Source organism: Phaseolus vulgaris, chromosome 9 (genome assembly GCF_051622355.1).
Source record: "Phaseolus vulgaris cultivar YP4 chromosome 9, ASM5162235v1, whole genome shotgun sequence".
Classification (NCBI taxonomy): Eukaryota; Viridiplantae; Streptophyta; class Magnoliopsida; order Fabales; family Fabaceae; genus Phaseolus; species Phaseolus vulgaris.
Genome location: NC_143506.1, coordinates 24,291,481 through 24,298,033, shown reverse-complemented (window position 1 = coordinate 24,298,033; position 6,553 = coordinate 24,291,481).

Here is a 6,553-nt window from a genome sequence, read left to right as displayed (position 1 = left end):
TAGAAAGTTTGGCGTACCATTGGCGACCAGCTTGACGAAGGCCATACAAAGACCGTTGAAGCTTGCAAACATGCTGGGGAGAAGGAAGAGAGAGGCCAAGTGGGGGAGTCATGTATATCTCTTCATGGAGATCACCATGAAGAAATGCATTATTGACATCAAGTTGTTTTAAAATCCAATTTTTGGTAGTGGCAATAGTAAGCAGAAGGCGGAGGGTAGTGAGTTTAGCAACAGGTGCAAAAGTGTCTAAGAAATCAAGTCCTTCAAGTTGGGTAAACCCTTTGGCAACAACTCTAGCTTTGTGGCGCTCAACAGTGCCATCAGAATGGTATTTGATTTTATATACCCATTTACAACCAATAGTTTTCTTTTCTGGAGGGAGAGGGGTAAGTTGCCAAGTATTGTTAGCAGCAAGAGCTTGAAGCTCATCTTGCATGGCAGATTGCCAAGAAGCATGTTTGGAGGCTTCGTTATATGTCCGAGGTTCAGGATGAGAATTGATAGAGGAAATAACATTTCTAAAATTGGAAGATAAGGAATTGTAAGACAAGTAATTATGAATAGGATATCTACTACTTACAGTGTTGGTTGCAGTGTGGAAATCTGCAAGATAGGCAGGTTGTCGGTGAGAACGAGCTGATCTTCTTGGAAATTGGGGTGAGATGCTTCCTGGAGATGCAGGCGGTGATAATTCTGATGGAGGTGCAATGTTGGATGCAGGAGCAGAGGCACTATTTGTTGGAAGATCATAGGATAATGAGGCTGGTGGAGGAACAGTATTGGGTGCAGGAGTAGAGGCACATGGCTCGACAGGAGGTGCAGTATCAGAAAAAAAAAATCAAAAGCAGAATTATATGCATTAGAAATAGGGAGAGATAAAGTGTTAGGGTCCTTAGGCAAGCCACTGTCCAATTTATATGGAAAGTGGTTTTCATGAAAGATTACATGTCTTGATATCTCTATGCTATGAAACTTTAAATTTAAGATAATATAACCTTTTGTATTTTGCGGGAAGCCAAGAAAAATACCTTTGATAGATCTATCATCTAATTTTTTCCTATGTGCAGTAATGGTACTAGCATAACAGAGACAACCAAACACTTTTAGAAAGGAAATGTCATATGGTTTTCCAAACAACTTTTCATGAGGAGTAATGTTATCAAGTAATGGAGTAGGAATAGCATTTATTAAGAAAACAACATGATCTACAGCAAATTCCCAAAAAATAGGAGGAAGATTTGCTTGAAAAAGTAAACCCCGGGTTACATTTAGTATGTGTTGATGTTTACGTTCTACAATGCCATTTTGTTGTGGTGTTTCAACACAAGATTTTTGATGTATAATTCCCTTTGAAGCATAAAAATTTGACATAGCAAACTCAACACCATTGTCAGTACGAATCGTTTTGATATTAGTTTTGAAATGATTTTGAACGAAAACAGTGAAGTTAATGATGTGTTGACGCACTTCAGATTTGTTATGCAGCAGAATAACCCAAGTATAACGCGAGTAATCATCAACAATAGTCAAGAAATAACGAAAACCTTGCATAGAAATTATGGAACATGGTCCCCAAATATCAAAGTGTACAAGATCAAAAATAGCAGAGGTAACAGTATTACTTAAAGTGAAAGGAAGTTTTCTCTGTTTTGCACGACTACAAGTGTCACATACATGATGAGTATCAACAGTAATAAAAGAGTATTGTTTGCTTAAGACATGTAATCTTTCATGTGAAAGGTGTCCTAGTCTATAATGTCATAGTGTTTTGTCTGTGATATTACAATTAATAAAAGGAGCAAAACAATGCGGTTTAGAATGACTAGAAGCAAGCGAGGTAGTGACAAGGTACAAGCCAGCGGTGGCTTTAACTGTACCAATCCTCTCTTGAGTGAGATTGTCTTGTATAATGCAGTGGGTTGAAGTTAAAGTTAAAGTGCATTTAAGTTGGTGTGTGAGTTTAGAAACAGATATTAAGTTTAATTGAAAATGAGGCACGTATAACACATCAAACAAATAAAACTAATCAGAAAAACTTACTAAACCAGAATATGTGGCATAAACAGTTTGGCCATTTGGAAGACTAATTAAGACAGATTTAATTTTAGTATAAGTAGTAAAAACGTTCAAATTGTGACAAACATGATCAGTGGCACCAGAATCAATAATCCAAGATTCTTTTATAGAAGATAGTGAAGAGAGAAACTTACCTGTTGAAGAATGCTCAGTATTGGGGATTTCATCCGTATAGATGGTGCCGACTTGATTAATTTGAGTGTGAGGGGTAGGATCGTCAAGGTTTTGCTGACGCAAAATGTTGGTAAGGAATTGGCACTGTTGTGATGTAAGTTGAATCCCCTTTACATCCTGTTCTTTAGGAAAAAGCTCAGAAAAAGTGTCAGTAGTAATCATATTATTGGCTTGGGATGTCCAATTGGTGAATTTGTAGCCAGGAGGGAACCCATGCTTTTTATAACAGGTGCCAAAGTGTGGCCAAGACGATTACAAAAAGTGCAGACTTTTCTAGTAAAAGAAAACTTTGAGGTTTTAACATTACCAGAAGGAAAACCCACTTTGCGAAAACAAACAGCCTCAGTATGACCATATTTACCACAAAAATTGCATGTAATAGTGTGACTACTATTAAGGCTATGAAGACTAGGGTTTTCATTAAACATTGCCTAAAAGATTTTTAAAACCAATCAAGATTTTGAAAGAGAATAGAAAAAAAAAATAACCAAGAACAGCAAAGAGGGAAATAAAAATCAAAGAGAAGTGCAGCAGAACTCTTCATTCGAAGAGCTCTGATACCATATTACAGTAAATGAAGATGAATATTCCTTGTCTGATGTGATGCTTTAATGTAGCGTACGTAATCACACGTAATCGTAATGAAGAAAGAGAGGTTTTGATGAACCCTAATTGTAGAGAAAAATAAATATAAAAGAAACTTTTATTCACTTGTATATTAGAGAATAAAATACATGGTGTATATATAAGAAAAAGATTAAGACCTAGCTGAAACAGAAAAAGGAAAGTTGGGTCAAACAAACAAAGCCCAATAATTTAAAATAGAAAATTAAATATATTAACATACTTGTCTTAATTATTGTGGGAAAATCAGGTTTAGGATTACTCATATTTTTTTTTTTGAAAGGAATGCATGTGTTGATAAGTTGGCTACTTTATGATTTATTCATAGAGAATCATTTCATTAGTATAATAGGCTCCATCTAGTTTGTTCTCAGAATTCTTTATGAATATATTGTTTCTGTTAACATATGAGTTTTGGTATAGTTCCCCATATTTTTGTATATTTTTTTAATGATGGTTTAGGGTTTAGGGTTTATTCATATAGAATCATTTCATTGGTATAATAGGCTTCCATCTAGTTTTTTCTTAGAATTTTTTATGAATATGTATAGTCTACCTATGTATTGTTTTTGTTAACATATGAGTTTTGGTCCAGTCTCCCATATTTTTATATTTTTTTTTAATAATATATTTTTCATGTGATGACAAATAATTGTTGTTACTTGAAGTGTCAGCCTAGCTGAGATGTCAAATTGCATAGTGTGATGCCTAAGATGAAAGCTTTTATAAAAAACAGGAAATTTTTAAAGTTTTTTCGTGTGAGTTAAATAGTTAAAATAAATTTAAAATAACCTGTGGAAATATTCTTTGTAAAATTAAAAAAGTGATAAAATATTTACTTTAATTCCATAAATACAAATATCTGACGTATACAATTTCAAAGATTAATTTACATCCGGGTACAAGTCATGAGTGAGTGGTCACTGTATATTCGGCCCACAGTGTACGCAGATATAAAGTCCAACTTCTTGTTGGGCCCACTGGATTTTATTCAGGACTATTTCTTCCTGTACCATCAAAATTTTCCACACACCCCATCAATTAGGTAAAATGACAAAAATACTTCACCTAATTCACCATCATTCCAAAAATCTCTTTCTCAAACATATTCTGGACAATTTAATCCAGAAAACACATTCCTAAACATATAATACATTACGAAAAGTTTATTATAGAAATTCTGTGATGGAAAACTTTCCAATATTTTATGAATTCTTGAAAGTATATTCTATAAATATTCTAGAAAAAGTAATTTGGAAGTCATTTTTAAAAGAGATAAAATAATCTTTTCATCTTTTCCAAAATTAATGGAATACACAGAAAAATTTGTTGAGATGCTGGATGAAGCACTCTTTGTTTAGTTATTGCAGCCCAAATTAAGCAAATGCATTTTTGCTATTCATCTTCTATTTTAGGGTATTAAGTACAAGAAGAAAAAAACAACAAAAATATTCACTGTAAAAAAACTAATGGTGTTTCTTCTTGTCCTCCGACAAACTTATTGTAAAATGACTTATGGATTACTTATATAGAATTTATAAAATATATTTCTGGAAAACGTTTTCTAGAACATAATTTCTTGAATGTCTTTTTCGAAATAAATTGTGCAGAGTATGTTCTGGAAAATGCTTTTTGGAATGATGACGAATTTGAAGGGTGCAGGAAGAAACACCCAAAACTAACTGATGAAGAAAATGTGTTAGTATTGTGTTGGTTGTGGAACTCCGTTTGTTATCCACACTTTTCAATTACACAGTACACCTTCCTCTCCTTTTCATATATATTTTTTGTTAAAATATTTGCAAAAAATGAAAGTTTTTTTATCCATCTTAAGTGAATATCTACAAAACACTTGTTAAAAAAAATTAGAAGTTTTTCAAGTTTATGGCAAACGAATCTCCTATGGGGTTGTTTATCACCTTATCTTTGTTCTTTGAATCTTAAATCATGTTTATCATGCTACAAGTGCACTTTACTCTACAAATACAAGTAGGTAAGGGTTGCAACGTGTCAAGCTCTTCCCACAGCGTCTTAGAGTTAGTATAATATTCTATAATTCTTCTCTCCCATTGTTTAATGGAATTTACTTCTTGTAGAAGATTTGAAACACGAAAATGGTTGTTTTTTGAAAACCTTTCTTTAAGATCTTCTCACAGCGTCTTAGAGTTAGTATAATATTCCATAATTCCTCTCTCCCATTGTTTAATGGAATTTAATTCTTGTAAAAGATTTGAAACACGAAAATGGTTGTTTTTTGAAAACCTTTCTTTAAGATCTTCTCACAGCTCTTTTGCATTGTCTATATACACCGTGCTTTGTGCGATTTGCGTCGTGATGCTCCGTGTGATCCAAGAGATTACCATGACGTTGCATCTCTCACATGCTTCATACACTACAAGAAAAATTAGAATTACATATAGTCAAAATCCGTATGTAAAACAGGTTTACATACGGGTAAAACCAAGAAAGCATTAACCACTAGATCACACAAGTTCTTTGGTTATATTATAATTTTTATTATACTTATTATTATTAATATAATTTATACATATTATTATTAATAATATAATATTAATAATAATAATAATATAAATTATATTCATATTATTAATTTTATATTCATATTATTAATATCATAATAATACAAAAGAATTTGTTTGAGATAGTGGTTAAATTTTCTTTGATCACCGAAGGAACCTTAATGGAAACTGCAGTCTTTTTTCCGACATGTATAATCGTAAAATGACTTTTCTACACCAGTTTCATATTATATCATGAAATACTTATACAATACATTATGATTAAGTCCTTACATATAGTAATCACCCACACAGTGAAACCAATCTTTTCATGTTTTCATATTTTATTTACTATACTTATAACATTTACAAATAACTATTTTAGTTATCAATAATATAATCAATCTTTGGTTATAGTGACATTGAAGCGACCTATTATTAATAGATATTAATTGCGCCATGGTTATAGGATTGAGCAGTAGAATAATCATTTCCCATGAGTGTGTATTTCAATTATTATGATTATAAAATGGAAAGTGAATACAATAATTATGCATATTGAAACATGGATAACCAGAACTAATGATGGGTGTTTGGTATATAACAGAACTTATAGTATTTGATAATAAAGCTTGAAATTGAAAAGGTGATTTTACGGTAGTAATTAGGAGGTAATTAGCATGCACGCATGCAATGGAAGTGAACTTAGATTTGAAGCATGCGATGCAATTATGAGAATAACAATGGTATATTTTATAGAATCTCATCAATTTTTTGGTTTTAATTAGGTGTAGCTGTACGTGCAAGTATCATTGAGACCATGTCAAAAGATACTAAATCATAATAAAAACCACAAAATTCAAAGCTATATTAGTTTAGGAAGATATATAACTAATCATGATTTACAGTGTTTGCAGATCAATTGGATTATTACTTTGAATCTTTGTTCTCTTAAATTGATATCTTAAATTGCTATACCCTAGTCAGAGCAAACATGTCATGGAAAGATCCGTGATTAATGTATTGAATTATTTATTGAGATTAATAATACAAATTAATGTAATTTAAAATTTAAAGCTATTTATTTGTTCTCATAATTTTCAAATTTCAATTCTTACTTCTATAATTTCAAGAATAAAAATGACCATTTTTAGTGATAT